Below are 17,875 nucleotides of genomic sequence, written 5' to 3'. Positions count from 1 at the left end.
CACACTCCCGGCCACGGGGCAGCCACCTCTGTCCTACCCACAGCAGCCGGGACGAGCCAGCGCTGCTCCGGCACCGGCTCCTGCCGAGGCAGCAGCGGGAAGGAGACCGCGGGCAGCCGCTCCCGCAGCGCCCTCACGCCAGGGCGAACACGGCGCCCACACGGCACAACGAACCCGCCACAGCCCCCTGCCGCCCCCTCCGCCCGCAGCCAGCCCCGAGCCCCGCCAGAACCGAGCGCGGCTCCCACCTGCGCTGGGGCCGCCTCCGAGCTCCGCCGCCGCCTCACCGGGCTCCGGCCGCCGCCTCACCGGGCTCCGGCCGCCGCCGCCGCCGCCGCTCCCGGGCCCGCACAGACGCTCCGCCAATGGCGCCTCTGCTGCGCCACGGCCGCCCTGCCGGCGGCTCCGGGCCCGGGCTGCTCCCCGCTCCGACCAATCAGCGCGCCAGAACCACGACTGACGGCAGCACCGCCCAATCGGAGCGAGGGGCGGGCTCTGCACACGGCCCAGCCCCGCCCCGCGCTCCCAGCGCCCCCCGGGCTGCGTGAGGGGAAAGCCGCAGCTGAGGAGCAGCCCTGGAACGGGCCCGGCCCGAGCCGCCATTCAGCTGAGAAGAGAAACAAAGCTCTCCGCTGCTCCCGGCCCGACCTGCCCAGCCCTGCGTGTCGGGTGCCTCCGGCTCCTTGGGAAGCCCTGCAGCCTCGCTACTCCCGCCCCTAATTCGGAGCATCAGTGCATGGCTTTGATTTCCCCGAAAAAGGGAAAACCGCCCCAAACTCCTTTGGCTGAGTGCGCGAGAGGAGAGGTTGCTGGCAGAAAACTCCCAAAGTCTTTTGGGCCCAGCTTGGGAAGAACAACCCAAGCCAAGCGGAGCTGGGACCCCCCGGCAGCGCCTCTCTGCCGCCCCAGCTGAAGCCCTCGCTGGCTGCTCCAGGCTGGATGGGCAGACTGGGAGCACTGGGAAGGGGCCCCGGCTCGGGCCGCAGCCCCCGGGGCAGCCCCACGGCCCCACGGCAGCTCCAAGGCTCCGCCAGCCGGGATGGAACGTGGGAGGGGGAGCAGGGCAAGGCCCGGGGCTGTCGGTGCCCAGGGGACACAAGGGACAGCGGGGGCACTGCACAAGCATTTCATGCAAAAGATAAAATCATAAGGAAGACAAAAGCAACAGCAACAGTGGCACCATAGCCCAGGGCCACACAAGGACATGTCCCATTGGAGTGGGGGGACGCTGGCCCGATGTCAGGCACCCACCACAGCCGCTCTCTCCCTGCCCTCCGCAGCCGGACAGGGGACAGAAATTTAACCAAGGGCTCATGAGCTGAGATGAGGACCAGGAAATTTCCCTCATCAAATACCATCACAGGCAAAACAGGCTCGAAATTAGAGATATGAATTGAATTTATTGCTAACGAACTCCAAACAGGATAATGAGAAGTAAAAGAACACCCTTAAAAACTTCTTCCTCCCACCCCTCCCTCCTTCCAGCTCCACCTCCCACCCCGGCTGTGCAGGACACAGGGAATTGGGGCCATGCTCAGTTCATCCCCGGTGCCTTCTCCCGCTGCTCAGGGACAGGAGTCGTTCCCCTGCTGCACTCTGGGCTCCCTCCCACCAGACAGTTCTCCAGGAACTTCTCCAACCTGAGTCCGTCCCACGGGCAGCAGTCCCCTCACACTGCTGCAGCCCCAGGGGTCACTCTGCCCCGGGGTCAGTCCTGCAAGGACAGGCTGCTCCGGCAGGGCCCCTCTGTCCACGGGTCTCACACGGGGTCACAGCCTCTCCTCAGGCATCCCCTGCTCCGGTGGGGGCTCCTCCAGGGGCTGTGGGTGGATCGCTGCATCCCCGGGGATCTCTGCATCTGGCACCTCCATCTTTGGAGCCACCATGGACTGGCACTGCAGGACATAGAGGAAGCTTCCAGAACCTTCTCCCAGAATCCACCCTATAGTCCCCCTGCTACCAAAACCAGATCGAGCAAACCCAATAAAGCCCCAAAAATGGAGTCCCAGATATCCAGGAGCTCAGGTGCACCCCAAAATGGGGATGGAGATGTTCAGGTGTGCCCAAAAATGAGGCCCCAGCTGAGGGCGTTCTTTGCTTGGCAGCAACTGTGCCCTCTGCAACTGCACAGGGACAGGAAATACAAGGAAAGGCCCAGGAGCTGAGAGAAGGACTGGGAGAGATCCCACCCCGAGCACCGGCACGGGCACAACCGACCTAGCCTGGGCACAGGGAGGGAATTTATTACCAACCAAATCCCAGCAGCACAAGGAGAAGGCAAAGAAAATTTTCCAAAACCTTCCCCCCACCCAGCGGGGATCACCCGGAACGGGGGTCACCAGGGCTCTGCCCAACGGGGGTCACTGGGGATAATCCAACGCCGATCCTCCCACGGGGGATGGAGCTGGAGCAGCGCACGAAGCTCTTCCCACACTGGCGACACTCGCAGGGCCTCTCCCCAGTGCGGATGTACTGGCAGGTGATGAGCTGGGAGCTCTGGCTGAAGCTCTTCCCACATTCCAAGCACTCGAAGGGCCATTCTCCAGTGCGGATCTTGTGGTCCTTGAGGAGGTGGGAGTTCTTGCTGAAGCTCTGCCCACATTCCAAGAACTTGTAGTGCTGTTCCCTGGCGTGGATCCTGCGATGGGTGACCAGGTCAGACTTCCATAGGAAGCTCTTCCCACATTCCAAGCATTAGGAGGGATGTTCCTTAGTTTGGATCTCCTGCTGCTGGATCAGGTGGCAGCTCTGCCTGAAGCTCATTCCACGTTCCAAGCACTTGTAGGGTGTCTCCGTTTGAGAGACGATTTAAAAGAGGACACTCTGGAGTGAGTGTCGCCTCCTCTACAGGGTTCCAATAATCCCTTTCCACCAATAGGAAATGGGTATTAATAGATGAAAGCGAAGAAAACTCCAGCGATTTGTTAACAAACAGAATGCCCTCAAGGCAAGAAAAACCAGTAAATAACTGCTAGATATTAAATTGTCAGCCCTTACCCCCACACACCCCCTGGGACAAAAGACCCAAAACGCCGGAGAAATCCCCGCTCTCCACACGCGGTACAGGACGGCGCCGGCTTCTCCCTCGGGGGAAAAACCAGCCCGGGGCTGTCCCGAAGGCGGTGAAAGCCCGGGGCTCGGCCGGCGCTGAGCTCCTGCCCAGGGCGGCTCCGCGGGCACGGGCCCGGCAGGCGAAGCAGCGGCGCTGAAGCCCCGGGCTGTTTTCTCTCCCGGCTCGGCCCGGCTCGCTGGGGCTTTGGGCTGCAGCGGCGCCGCTCCGCTCCCGCCGGCGCGGAGCCCCCGGGCTCCGACAGAGCAGCTGCTCAGCTCCCTGCGGGCACCCCGAGGCTCGCCGCTGCAGCGTCTCCGAACCGCGGCAAGGAAAAAAATCCTCTCTGCGCCTGGGCCAAAAAAGCTTTTCAGCCAAGCAAAAAGCCTCGGTGGACAGAGAGCGCCGGAAATCCTGCGCAGCGAGGCTTCAAAACGCCCGCGCAGCGAACGAGGAGCCTCTCCCCGCCCCGGCCCCACACACGGCCCGTCCCGGGCTCCCGGCGCTCAAAGACACAATAACCATGCTCTGGGCACAGAACAGAGGATCACGGAAAGTACCATCACAGGAACTCACTCCAAGGCAATTGTGGATACAATAATCACGTATATATATATATATATATATATATATATATATATATCCATAAAAGCATGTACTGAACTCTGGACACAGCAATGTGCACGTCGGACAGGAGTGGAGAGGCTGAACGAACACCAGGGGAGATGTGGAGTGTACGGACAGAGCAAACCCTCCAAATGCTTTCACCTGATTCCCAGCTTTTCTGTGTTTCAAGGGCTCTGACTGCTGGATTTGAAGGAACTGAGATCTCACGGTGAAAAGCAGAGCAGTCTGGAACCAGACGCTGCTCTTGGAGTCAAAGTCCGGAGTTGGCACATCTCACTTTTGAAAATATATTGAATAAAAAAACCCTCATTGCCCACAATGTTTCCCTCCCTGACCTTCCTAACATGTAACAAAAAGTGATTGATTTCTTTTTAAAGGTGTTGGAGTGAAGGCTCCTCTGGACTCAGGCCCAGAGGGAAGCCAAAGCACAGGGGTTGAATTAAAACCTTTGGACAAGCTGAGATACATGAAGCCACACCAAAGTGAAATAGAAATATAGATTTTTTTTAACTTTTAGTAGAAATATATGCTAAGTGCCTGTCTCATCACCTTATGATGTGTATCCCATATCGCTGCCTATGCTCAGAAATTAATTTTTGTGCCTTTCTATGCCTCCAAACTGAGCCTGAGAGGGAGAAGGAAAAACTGAGCAAAACTTTTTCAAAGCAGTTTGCAGCTTGTTCAAGGTCACACACAGATAGCAATTGGTTTCCCAGCTGTGGCAGGGGAGCAAGGAAGCACCCGGCTTGCTGTTTCCCAAGGACAGTTTTTTGGCCAGTGGCTCAGCTGCTTTTTCTCTGGAGAGAGACTGAGAGTTGAATTTTTCCTTCCCTGGAATTTCGGATTTTCTCCCTTTTCTACTGGACTGATTGATTGCTTTAACATCAGAGCACATCGGGAGGACTTTCCACCGGGCACAGAGGGCCTGGCCCTGGGCCAAGCCCCAGCTCTGAGGAGACCAAAGGGAGGACTTGAACACTTTCCCAGGTTTTTCCTCCACAGCGAGAGATTTTATTATTTAGCATTATTATCCTTTTCCCATGTGTTTGTTAAATAAATAGTTTTTATCTCTTTCACTTTCCTTTGAGGAAAGTTTATTTTTTCCCGAACCTGGTGGGGGAAGGGGTGGTTGTACCTTCTCTCAGAGGATATATTTCTAAATTTGGCCAAACCGGAACAGTGCCTTAAACATGAAAAAGCTGTAGCAGAGACCTTAAACACAGTTCTTGCTGCATCAGTGTTACCTTTTCACTGAATTCTTTACTTTAGACAAAATATAGATAGAATTACACTGTTCACATTTTTTAGATAGAGTGTTCACATAAACAATAAGAGCTGAGAGAAAATGTACACGCAAATCTGTGTAATACCTATGTAACACTTGTGTAAAACTTACAATTGTTAGAATTAGACCAGGATAGGTTAAGAAAAGAAAAACTAGAATTGTGTGTTAATCTTACTGGTCAATTAACAAATATAATCCAAACTTGTGTAAGAAAAAATATAGAGTCTAGAAAATAAAGCATATAGAGTCTAGAGTCTAGAATCTAGAGCATATAGAGCATATGGAGCATATGGAGCATATAGAGCATACAGAAGAAGCAGCTGTTTTTGCCTGCTGTTGCTGTTTGCCTTTATCATGTAACCCACTTCAAACTCTGCCTTCAAGAAAGCTATTAGACGATGAAATAAAGCACTCAGCAGAACAGCAGCCTCCTCTGCTCTTTTACCCTGGTCCAAGAAGGAAGGGTACCCTGTCAAAAGCTCAACATAAAGGGTGGAAAAAACATACAAAAAAACACTGATAATGTTCCCTCATAAAAAGTCACGTTGAGAAAATACAGAATAATGAAGAGTGTCTAGGAAAACCTGCTGTAACTTCTCAGGTTTTTGGCTTGGGGTGTCAGCTCAGAGCCCGGCTCTGTCTCCCAGGTGCCCAAGTCCCCGGGCCAGCTCCGAGCAGCCTCTCCCGGCTTTCCAGCCCGGCTTTCCCGGCTCTGTCCCGGGCAGGCACTCGGTGTTTCCGTGCTGCCCCCGCCCTGCTCAGCTCCCCGTGCCCTGCAAAGGCGCCGAAGCTGCGCTCGGTGCCCCCGGGTGCCACTGACCGAGGCAGTGACGAGCCCCGGTGCCCCGGCAGAGCCCTGAGGGACACCCTCGGCCCCGGCCTCCCGCAGGACATGGAGCCACTGCCCACAGGGCCCTGGCACGTCCGTGCGGCCAATTCCTCCTGCCCCGAGCAGCCCGGGCTGCAGCCCCAGCGCTCCGCAGGGCCGGGCTGCGGCTGTCGGGTGCGAGCGTGGCCGAAGCCTCCCAGGGCTTGGGGCACGGCAGGGGCTACAAGGCCACAAGTCCGGGGCTGCTCCGTGCCGGTTCCAGTCTGTCCCTCTGTGGCTGGGGTGCCGGCTGTGGCCCTTTGTGACACGGGCGCGGGTCAGGGCCCTCGGTGAGGGCGGGACACTGTGGTGCTGTCACGAATGAGAGTGTTTGAGATCGCTTAAAAAACCAGTGGCAAGGGTATGAGCAAAAGTCAGATTTAACATTAAGCAACAAGGCACAAGAAGTTTGTTGGCAAGATTCACTCTACTACCTACAGGACAGCTAGGGCACAACAAGGGAGAACAAACCAACAACAAAACCAAACAAAATCCAGGCAATCAAAACAGAAATGAGCTGAGAACTCTCTAGGGGGGTGTGGGAATGTGGGGGTGTGGGGGTGGGTGTTCAGGTGCATGGGACAAAAGACAGTGCGGGCAAGGATAAAAAGGAACACGGCCTAAAACCTTAGCAACACTCAGCAGTACTTTAACTTCTACCTGAACTTACACTTTAACCTTAACAATTCAACAGAGGAATAACCTTACTTACAGCTGTAACTTCCAAGTGATACTTAGCAGCTTAACAGAAAAACACCGCTTAAAAACACCGGACTTAGTTTATAACTTATGTTAAAGAACCTCGCAAAAGAACAACACTTAGCAGCATTTAAGTGAGTTTATAACGATAACTGAAACTTACCTACAGGCCTAACTTAGGTATCCAAGGTACTTAAACACCTAAGAAAGCAGTATTTCTCCCAGATTTGCTATAGCATATGCGCAGGGGCACGCACACAGACAGAAACAGTCAGAGCAAGCAAGGTTCCTGTGAAAAATTCCCCTCAGAGGTCAGTGAAATCCTCACTTTGGAACCTTTTTCCTCTCCTGCTGGGCACAGGATCAGGCCTCGAGGAGTGAGGGTATCGGCCCAGGACACGTCGTGGTTCGGCGAGCTCCAGGCATAGCAAACCTGAGCGTTTGCTGGCTCTGAGAGGCCCCCTCAGAGGGAGATTGCTGGTCACAGCCCACGGTGGCCCAGGAGAGCTCAAAGGGTCTCCTTTTGGGCCTCTGTTGAGAGGGTCACAAGAGAGTGGGCTTCAGCCATAACGATGTTTCATCCTGGCCACAGTTTGGGCCAGCACTTTCTCTGAAAGTGGGAGAACAGGAATGCTATGCCATTCAGGCAAGAGGAATCTTTTCCAGGGCTGGTCATAAGGAAAGCAGGAGCTCGTTAGCAGTTCCTGGGAGCAGACAGTATTTCTGACAAGCTCGGAAAGAGCTGAGCCCAGGTGCTGTTTTCAAGGCCAAGGCCTAACAAGCGTTTCTCAGATCACAGTGCAGCCTGGAAAGGAGGAGGGGGGAATGCACCAGCACACTGGGATCCCAGGGATGCCTATGGCCTGGGGTGATGCTGGAGCAATGCCAGGCACCCACCAAAGCCACTCTGTCCCTGCCTCCTGCAGCCGCACAGGGGAGAGAAAATTTAACCACGGGTTCCTGGGATGGGATAAGACTGGGAGAGATCCCTCAGCAAACACCGGCACGGGCACAACAGACCCAGCCTGGGCACAGGGAGGGTGTTTATTACCAACCAAATCCCAGCAGCACAAGGAGAAGGCAAAGAAATCTCTCCAACACCTTCCCCCCACCCAGCGGGGATCACCCGGAACGGGGGTCACCAGGGCCCCGCCCAACGGGGGTCACTGGGGATCATCCAACGCCGATCCTCCCACGGGGGATGGAGCTGGAGCAGCGCACGAAGCTCTTCCCGCACTCGGGGCACTCGCGGAAAATAGGAGAAGTGTCAACGAAGGATGTCTGGACTTCAGGTGGCTCTCTTGAAAGCTGTTTATTGCATAGGCAAAGTTACAGCATTTCAGGGAGTGGGTATCCAGAGCCAGCCCTACAGCTGCCATCTACAGCTGTAGGCATACCTGAAGCCACCTTCTGTTCAAGCTACAAAGCATTTTATACTTTGCTGAGTATCTTAATACATAACAACCAATAAGCACCATACACAATACTTTTACCTTTGCCTATAGCCTATCATAGCTGCTACCATCACCATATTATAGTCATTATTATCCAATCACTAGAGTAAGTTACAATTTAAGCTTACAATGGGAAATTCTCAGACCTTTCTTCTTCTTGCTACATCAACATTTCTTGTTTGCCTGCCATATCTCTCTTTTTGGTAAAAACATGTTTTCTGTTTACTTATGCTCTTCTTGAGACTTATTTACTTGGTGAAAAACATGTCTTTGTTTGTAGTCACATACCTTCGTCCTAATCATATATATACCTAATCATAAAAATGACCCTATAATAATAAACCCTATACCTAATCATAAAAATCTCCTTTCAACTCATCTCCAGCCTTTTCCGTCTCAGTTATTCAGTGATCACTGGTTCAGCAAAACATCTTTTACTTTATATCAAAACTTGCTTTCATTTCTATCTCATCCTCAGTTTCTACATTCAAAGATCTTTCTGCCAAGCCTACATATCTGTGAAACTTTCTTACCAAAATTTCATCCTCCCCAACAGCGGGGCTTCCCTTACTGGTGGCTCCGTTGGTGTTGGGTCAACTGAGAGCTCTGTGAGAAGCTCTTCCCACACTTGGGACACTCGTAGGGCCTCTCCCCAGTGTGAATGCGCCGGTGCCTGATGAGATGGGAGTTGCGGTTAAAGCCCTTCCCACATTCCAAGCACCTGTAGGGCCGTTCCCTGGTGTGGATTGTCTGGTGCCGGATGAGGTTGGAGCTCTGGCTGAAGCTCTTCCCACACTCCCCACACTCATAGGGTCGTTCCCCAGTGTGGATCCTCTGGTGCTTAATGAGGTCAGAGTTATTGCTGAAGCTCTTCCGACATTCCAAACACTTGTAGGGCCGTTCACGTTTGCTGGTGTGGATATTCTGGTGGCTGATGAGGTGGGACCTCCACCTGAACCTCTTCCCACATTCCACGCACTCATAGGGCCGTTCCCCAGTGTGAATCTTGAGGTGCTTGTTGAGGTTGGAGTTCCAGGTGAAGCTCTTCCCACATTCTCTACACTTATAGGGCCGTTCCCCAGTGTGGATGTTCTGGTGCTGGATCAGGTCAGAACTCGTGCTGAAGCTCTTCCCACACTCCAAGCACTCGTAGGGCTTCTCCCCGGTGTGCATGCGCCGATGGCTGACAAGGTGGGAGTTGCGGTTGAAGCCCTTCCCACAATCAGCGCAGCGGAAGGGCCTCTCCTCTGTGTGTGTTGGCTGATGTTGGAGGAGTTTCGTGGTGGTCTGAAACCTCTTCCCACACTCAGAACACTCGTAGGGCCTCTCGCCGGTGTGGCTGCGCCGGTGGACATTGAGGCTGGAGTTGCGTCTAAAGCTCTTCCCACATTCCAAGCACTTGTAGGGCCGTTCCCCAGTGTGGATTGTCTGGTGCCGGATAAGGTTGGAGCTCTGGCTGAAGCTTTTCCCACACTCCCCACACTCGTAGGGTCGTTTCCCACTGTGGATCTTGCGGTGCTTGTTGAGGTCGGAGTTGCAGCCGAAGCTCTTCCCACATTCCCCACACTCATAGGGCTTTTCCCCAGTGTGGGTCACCTCGTGCCGAACCAGGTGGGAGCTCTGGCTGAAGCTCTTCCCACATTCCAAGCAGGTGTAGGGCTTTTCCCCAGTATGGATAACCTGGTGCCGGATCAGGTTGGAGCTCTGGCTGAAGCTCTTCCCACATTCCAAGCACTTGTAGGGCTTCTCCCTGGCCTGAGGCTTCTCCCCGGCCTGAGGCTTCTCCCCCAGCTCCGAGCTTCCCCTGGATCTCCGGCCGCCTTCCCGGCACAGGAGGGCTCTTTCCTCCTTGGATCTCTCTGGGCTGCGTTTGCAGCCCCTCCTCGTGTGGCATCTCCGGGGCTTTTCCTCCTCCTCCATCCGGCCACGCCTTGGGAATGACAAATCCTGGTTTGGGGGAAAAACGAGGGGTGAGCCCGTTGGGCTGGGGGTTCCTCCTGCCCAGGTCCATCTCAGGAAGTCACCGGGCGTTTTGTGTCTGTAAAACTCTTCAAACCACCAACATTCAGCCAAAAAAAGCCTCTCAGGAGTTCCCCCTCTCTGATCGCCACACTTTGGTGTTTCGCGGGTTCCCTTTCCCTGGGCTGATGGGGGTCCCGTGGCTCCTGCAGTCCCCCCTCTCCAGGATCCCGCTTAGGGATGATCTGGGGATCCCACATCCCCCCATCCACTGCCCGGGCTCTGCCGGCAGCAACCATCTCCCCCTCCCTCCCCCCAGCAAAAACCCCAACCAGTCGTGGACCCCCGTTATCCGCCCAAGTGGCATTTGCGGCTCAGCTTTGGAGTCCTCTCGGCTCTAACTATCCACCCCCCAAAAAAAACCCACCGGGGACTCTCCGATATATTTGGGGCGAGCTCCCCTTCCCCGCTCACCTGCGGGATGCGGGATGAGGGCGATGATCCCAGGGCCGGAGCTGCTGCGGACGCAACGGACGCCGGAACCGAGAATTTCTTCCTGTTCCTCCTCCGTTTCCTGCTCCTCCTCTTCCCCTCTCCCACTTCTTCCTCCCGCTCCTCCCCTGGCTCCTCCTCCACTCCCTTCTCCCGCTCCTCCTCTTTCCTAATCCCGCCTCCTTCTGCTCTTTCCCCCGGCCCTTCTCCCGCTCCTTCCTCACCCCTCCTCCTCCTCTTCCTCCTCCCCCCCCATCCCTTCTCCCTCCGGGCCCAGCGCCCACCCTTGGCCCCCCCCGTTTTCCGGACGCGGTCGCATCCCGCGGGAGGAGCCGGGATGGAGCCGGGGCAGGTCGGGCTGGGGCAGGGCTGGGCTGTGGGCCCGGCCTGGGAGCCCCCCACGCGCCCCCTCCCCAAATTCCCCTGGCGGGGGGCGCTGGGGGCGAGGGGGGGGCGCAGGTGGGGTCCGGGTGGGGAGCGCTGGGCGCTGCGGGTCTGCCTGGCAACTGGTGAGTCACCAGCGCCGTGCGCTCTGATTGGCTGAACGTCCCCATTCCCGATCCATCCCGGGGCAGGTTCTCCTCCCCCTCCCCCCCCAAATCTCGGCCCCCCTCGCGGGGTACCCCCAAGTTCCTCCCCACCGCCCCCCAATAAACAGGACCGGGGCGAACTGGGAAGTTTTATTGGGAACACTGGGAGCAGCCGGGCAGGGGCAGAGTGACACACGACCCCCCCAAAATCAGCGCGGGGACGGAGCGGGGGGTCCCGGCCGGGCCCGAGGCCACGGGGAGGGGCTGCGGCTGCCGGCGGCTCAGGAGCTCTGTGGGCAGAGCAAAGGGGGTGACACCGGGCTGGGGGGCCCCGGGGGAGCACAGAGCTCCGGGGGAGGGGGGACACGAACGCCGGGACCCCCCCTCACCTTCTTGCTCAGGTAGAAGCCGAGCCCCAGCGCCAGGAAGACGAAGCCCAACACGAAGTCCCCGATCCCCGTCAGCATCTTGCTGAGGGCAGCGACCGGCGGCATCTCTGGGGGGTCTGCAGGGGTCAGGACCCCCAAAACCTCTCAGAGACACCTCGAGACTCTCCAAGCACCCTCCCAGTCGCCTCCAGCCCACCCAGGGCCCCCTGAAACCTCTTCCCAGTCCCTCCCCAGCCTTCTCAGGACCCCCAAACCCTTTCCCAGTCCCTTCCCAGCCCCACCAGGACTCACCAAGACCCCTCCCGGTCTCTTCCCTGCACAACCAACCTCATCCCAACCCCTGTTTTTCTGTCCCCAGTCTTCTTCCAGCCCCTCCAGGCTCACTCAAACTCCCTCCTAGTGTCCATTAGGACCCCTGTAGCCCCATCCCAGCCTCCCCAACATCCTTCAAACCCCTTCCCAGCCCTGTCAGACCCCCAAGCATTTCTCCCATTTTAAAGCAGGCTCTCTCAAACTCCCTCCCAGTTACTCCCAGCACACTGCAATCCCCCTCCCAGGCTCCCCAGTCCCTACCCAGCTCCCCCCGGTGCTTTGGGGGCTGGGCCGTACCCCAGTGCTGGCTCAGGGGGTGCTCCAGGTTGACATGCTCCACCTGGCAGGTGGAGGTGATCCCACACCAGGGGGAGTTTCCAGCAGCACCAGGAGCTGGTGGGTCCAGTCCCCGCTGGGGACTGTTGCAGTGGGGATACTGCAACATACATATATCAAACCAGGAGTCCCGTGGAAAGGAAATATATATGGACAGACAGATTCTTGATAGCTGTTTCAGAGATGTTTATTTCTCCAGCCGCATGGCCGGAGCTCTGCCGAGGAACTGTTCCAGTCACGGGACCAAGGGTCCTTCTGCCCGCGCAGGGAACACAAACCAACCAATGGGAACGAGGCTGAGCAGGGACAGGGAAGCCCCGTGCGTCCCTCAGGGCCCCTCTCCCAGGGATACATGGCGGGGGGAGGAGACCCCAACAGGGGACGATGTCAGTGGCCACCACATGCCCTGAGAGCTCCTGCTGGCCCTGGAACCACCTCACCTGGATGTCTGAAGGGTAGAAATCCATCTCGGAGCAGAGCACGCAGCTAGGGCCAGGTTGGGAGCTCAAAGGCACCAGCGAGATGGACATGCTGGGGGGCACTGGGAGAGAGCTGTGAGACACTGGGATCAGCTGGTGAGGCATGGAAAGAGGGAGGGTATAGGGCTGGTGCAGCACTGAGAGGGCCTGGAAATGCAGTGGGAGGCACTGGGAGAGAGGGTGCAGGTCTGGGAGTGGCCTGGGAATGGACTGAGAGCGAGTGGAAGGGTCTGTGGTGGCACTGGGAGGGACTGGGAGTGAAGTGCGCGGCACGGGGAGGCAGAGTCCAGTGCGGGGCACTCGGCGCTGAGGGTCTGTCTGCCTGGCAACTGATGAGTCCAATACCTCCCCCCCACCCAGCGGGGATCACCCGGAACGGGGGTCACCAGGGCTCTGCCCAACGGGGGTCACTGGGGATCATCCAACGCCGATCCTCCCACGGGGGATGGAGCTGGAGCAGCGCACGAAGCTCTTCCCGCACTCGGGGCACTTGCAGGGCCTCTCCCCGGAGCAGGTGTGCCGGTGCTTTCTCAGGATGGAGCTGCCCCCAAAGCTCTTCCCACATTCCGTGCAGGTGTAGAGCTGTTCCCCTGTGTGGATCACCTGGTGCTCGATCAGGACCATGCTCATGCTGAAGCTCTTTCCACATTCCCGACATTCACGGGGTCGTTCCCCACTGTGGATCTTGCAGGGATGGATAAGGCTGGAGCTCGTGCTGAAGCTCTTCCCACATTCCAAGCACTTGTGGGGCTTCTCCCCGCCCTGAGGCTTCTCCCCCAGCTCCGAGCTCCCCCTGGATCTCCGGCCGCCTTCCCGGCACAGGGGGGCTCTTTCCTCCTTGGATCTCTCTGGGCTGCGTTTGCAGCCCCTCCTCGTGCGGCATCTCCGGGGCTTTTCCTCCTCCTCCATCTGGCCACGCCTTGGGAATGACAAATCCTGGTTTGGGGGGAGAAACAAGGGATGAACGCCTTGGGCTGGGGGTTCCTACTGCCCAGGTCCATCTCAGAAAGTCACTGGGGGTTTTGTGTCTGTAAAGATCTCCAAACGACCACGACTCAGCCCAGAAAACCCATCCCAGGATTTCCCCCTCTTTGGTCTCTCCACTTTGGGGTTCTGGGGGTCTCCCTTCCTCTGGGCTGATGGGGGTCCCGCGGATCCCGGGGTTCTCCCCTCTCTGGGCACCGCTCAGGGACCACCTGATATATTTGGGGCGAACTTCCCCTCCCCGCTCACCTGCGGGATGTAGGGGAGACGATGCTCCCGAGGCTGCGGCGGAGAGCGGGCAGCGAACGTCGTGCGTCTCCTTCGGCTCCTCGTCCTGCTCCTCCTCTTCCTGCTGCTCCTCCTCCTCTCTTCTTCCTCTTCCTCCCCCCGCTCCTCCTCTGTGCCCACCCGGTCCCTTATTTCTTACCCCCTCCCCCCCCCGCCCCCTGCAGCACTGGGTGTTGGGTGGGGGAATCCCCCATGAGCCCCCCAGGGATGGGCAGGGGGCTTGGGGACCCCTCCAGTGCGGATCCATCCCCCCTCCCCCGCAAGCCCCAAAGAATCGCTCCAGGGATTCAAGTGGTGGGGACACTTTCCCACTGTCCCCCCTCCTTTTATCCCCCCTCTCCCACCCCTTTCCCATAGTCCTCCCAAATCCCTGCTCCCCTTGGCTCAGTTTGGGGATGACCCACCCCCCTCACGCCACGTTTAGGGCTCCTAAACCTCCCCTTTTACCCCTTCTCCCCTCCTTTCCCATTGTTAGTGAAGCCCCACATCCTCAGCCGCAGAGCTCCCAGCCACCTTTTCCCCCAGAAGCTGAAGTTTCCCTGAGTGTTCCAGTTCCAAACTCTTGACCCTTTTTGGAGGCATAAGGTTCTCACCCCGTAGTCTTCCAATTACCCCCCAGCTGCAGATTTTTAGAGCAGTCAAGTTAATCAAGTTCAGGTTTTCTGGACATTGCTGTGTCATTTCCTTGATATCCATGTGAGAGGGGACACAGTGATGGATGGGTTTGCACGGGAGCTGCAGAGCCCCGGAATGGAGAGTCTGAGTGTCCCAGCAGGATTTGCAGGAGTGTGGAGGGCAGCTGGAAAGAAGATTGTGGGCAATATTCTCCTGCCTCCATCTTCCAAGGAAGCTTTGATTCGATCCCTGTCTGCACCGTGCCATGGGGCCCCCAGAGGCCCAGGGAGGTGTCTGGGTGGCCCCAGAAGGCGCTTGCAGGACCCTGGGGCACCAGGGAAGGGGCAGGAGCATCCCTGTGGTGCTGGGAGAGACACCCAGAGGGGGCCACCCCTGGGGCCCGGGCAAGAGCTGCATTCAGGCAGCCAAATTCATGCAGGGTCTGCCCGGGCTCTGCCCAGGATCAGTCCAGAGAGCTCCACTCCTGTCTCACCTCTTTGTATTTTCTTTGTATTTATTTCTGTGTATTTATCCTGTTGACCCTCAAAATGCCATTAGAAATCATTTTCCCTCAAAATAAATACTGACTTATTTTGGTTTTAGGAATTAACCACGGGTAGTCCCTGCTTAAATGACTTCTCTGTGACTTCTTCTGCAGTTTGCTCCTTTACAGCACCATCAACCACCTCTCTTAAAATACAGATCCCTCACTGGAAGCAGGGAATTCACCTGGATCCCCTCCTGGGACACCCCTGGATCCCCCTGGACTCCCCTGGGACCCTCCACACCCACGCCCTGCAGGACGCTCGGGCCGGGCTGGGCTGAACTCCCGGGCCCTGCGGCCAAACTCTGCCTGGAACCCGCTGGGTTTGGCCCAAAGCGGGGAAAGCTCCGGGAGCAGCAGATCCAATTTTTCCTGCAGTCCCCAACCCCAGCAGAGTGGAACTGGGTGCTGTGAGTCCAATCCCTGATTCCGAATCTCCTTCTCCCTCTCCTCTCCCTCTCCTCTCCCTCTCCTCTCCCTCTCCTCTCCTCTCCCTCTCCTCTCCTCTCCTCCCCTCCCCTCCCCTCCCCTCCCCCCTCCCCCCTCCTCTCCCTCTCCCTCTCCCTCTCCCTCTCCCTCTCCCTCTCCCTCTCCCTTTCCTTTGGGTGATCACAAATCCCAGAGCGGCTGCAGAGCCCCGTGCCCAGTTTGGGTTTCCCAGCAAAGAGAGGCCTGGGGCTGAGGTGCCCTGGGATGGCCGCGAATGGGGGTCCGGGGGTCCCCGGGGTCAGAGAAAAGGGGGATCCAGGGGCTGGGAGAGATGGATACCTGGAAAGGGGGTGCAGGGGGATGTTGGTGCAGGGTCAGGGGGTGCAGGGGGGTCCCAGAGCTGGGGAAGGAGATGCAGGGGGGTCCCAGTGCCGAGGAATGGGGATTCCAGGGGGGCCCAAGGAAAAAGCCCAAAGCCCCCTCCCAGGGGGGAGCACGAGCTGGGTCAGGAGCTCCGGGGGAAAGAAAAGGGAGTGACCCCGGGGTTGGGGGAGGCCTGAGAGGGGCTCACAGGCTCCAAGAGGACATGGCCCCCCAGAGACCCCCCCTCACCTTCTCCCACAGGTGGAGGCTGAGCCCCAGCCTAGGAAAACAAAGTCCAGCACGAAGCCCCTGACCCCCGTCAGCATCCTGGGGGGACGTCCAACGGCAGCTCTGGAGGTTGGAGGGGGCAGGATCTGGGAAATGGCCGCAGCTGCTGGGAAGGGACCAGGACAGAATGTGACAGACTGGGATGGACTGGGACAGACTGGAACTAGAACCCACTGGGACCAGAACTGGAGCAACAAGGGAGCAGCTGGGCCCATGCTGGGGTCATACTGGGATCATGCTGGGACTGACAGGGTCACACATGGAGTGACTGGCATAGTACTGGGAGTATCTGCGAGTTACTGGGATCATGCTGGGAGCAACTGGGACCATGATGGGGGCAAAAGGCATCATAGAGGGACTGACTGGGAGTGACTGGGTTCATACTGAAAGTGACTGGGGCCGTACCTGACTCCTACTGGGAGGGACTGAGAGTGAAAAGAATCATACAGGGCATGACTGGGAACAACTGGGACCATGTTGGGGGCAAGTGGGATCTTATTGGGAGTGACTGGGAACATAAAAGCTTGAGTGGAGTTTTTATCCCGTGGCATTCCCGGGGAGCAGCGGCAGCTCCGCGCCCCCAGCCCGGGGGGTGGGAGCAGGGGAACCGCTGGCAGCACCTTCGGGGCACAGCCGAGGGCTGGGGGGCTCCTCCCCCACTTCATTTTCTCTGCCCAATTCAAATCATCCCCTCCCATTCAAATGCCCTCCGTTCACATTTTCTCCCCACCATTAAAGTTTCCTTGCCCCAATTCAACTTTTCTCCCCAATTAAGCCCTGAGGCCCCTCCCCGCCCCCGGCTCCTCCCGGCAGGACCCGGCCGGGACCTTCTGGAAACAGCAGCGGAAAGAGTTCAAAAATTCCTCATTACTTCCATTGATCTCCTTGGTGTTGTGGTTTGACACTGGCCAAACACCAGGCACCCACGAAAAACCATTCACTCGTTGTCCTCTGATACAGCTGAGCAGGGAAGGGGAAAAAAACGAAGGGCTTATGGGTTGAGATAAAGATTAAGAAAAAACACTCTAAGGGCTAAACAGGCTCAAACTTAAAGGGATAAAGTAAATTTATTATTAGCAGTCAGAGAAGGATAATGAGGAATAAAATAAGCCTTTAAAACACTTTTTTCCCCTCAACCCCTCCCTCCTTCCCACCAACAGTGCAGGGAAACAGGGCGTGGGGGTTTTGGTCAGTTCCTCACCCGAAATCTTTCTTCAGTTTGCTTAGGGAGGGGAGTCTCTTTCTTCTGCTGTGCTGTGGGGTCTTCCCACGGGAGACAGTTCTTAATGAACTTCTCCAGCGTGGTTCTAATTTCACGAGTAGCAGTCCTGCCCGACCTGCTGTAACGTGAGTCTCTCCCACAGGCAAAACAGTCTTCCCAAAACTGCATAGTGTGGATCATTTTAGTCTATGGGGTGTAGTCTTTAAGGATAAGCTGCTCTAGACTGGAACAAGGGCCCTCTTCCTCTATCTCTGGAAGAAAAGGCCCTCTCTCTCTGTTCGGGTCTCCCACTGGATTACAGCTTCCTCCGACATCCACCTGCTCTGGTGCAAGCACCTGTTCTGCACATGGGCTGCAAGAGGATCTCTGCATCCCCCCATGGACTTCATGAATTATAGGGAGACAGTTTGTTTTATCCCAGTCCTCACCACGGCTTGCAGAGAGATCTCGACTCTGACACTTGGAGCACCTCCTGCCCCTCTTTCTTTCCACTGACCTTGGTGCCGCCACACTGTCTTCCACCACGTGTCCTCACTTCCTCCTCTTTCTCGAAGAAGGAAAAAACTGCTGCTCGTAAGTACCATTACCAACAAATTCCACCAGTTCAAAGACTTCTGCAGGACTTCACAGCGCCGAGAGGCCGATTTCGTCCGAATTCTGCGT

General features: G+C 57.1%; 1 long non-coding RNA gene across 1 annotated transcript; it reads right to left on the bottom strand.

Annotated features, from left to right (window-relative positions):
* Window positions 1–13,374: 13,374 nt before the first annotated feature.
* On the bottom strand, window positions 13,375–16,038 carry LOC125318830. The gene is made up of 3 exons (XR_007200500.1): window positions 15,952–16,038; window positions 13,713–14,550; window positions 13,375–13,415 (listed from the first exon to the last, which is right to left on the bottom strand). It is a non-coding gene; the product is annotated as an uncharacterized LOC125318830 (long non-coding RNA).
* Window positions 16,039–17,875: the final 1,837 nt, after the last annotated feature.

This window comes from Corvus hawaiiensis, chromosome 31 (assembly GCF_020740725.1).
Source record: "Corvus hawaiiensis isolate bCorHaw1 chromosome 31, bCorHaw1.pri.cur, whole genome shotgun sequence".
NCBI classification, from domain to species: Eukaryota; Metazoa; Chordata; class Aves; order Passeriformes; family Corvidae; genus Corvus; species Corvus hawaiiensis.
This window is presented reverse-complemented; position numbering and strand designations above follow the sequence as displayed.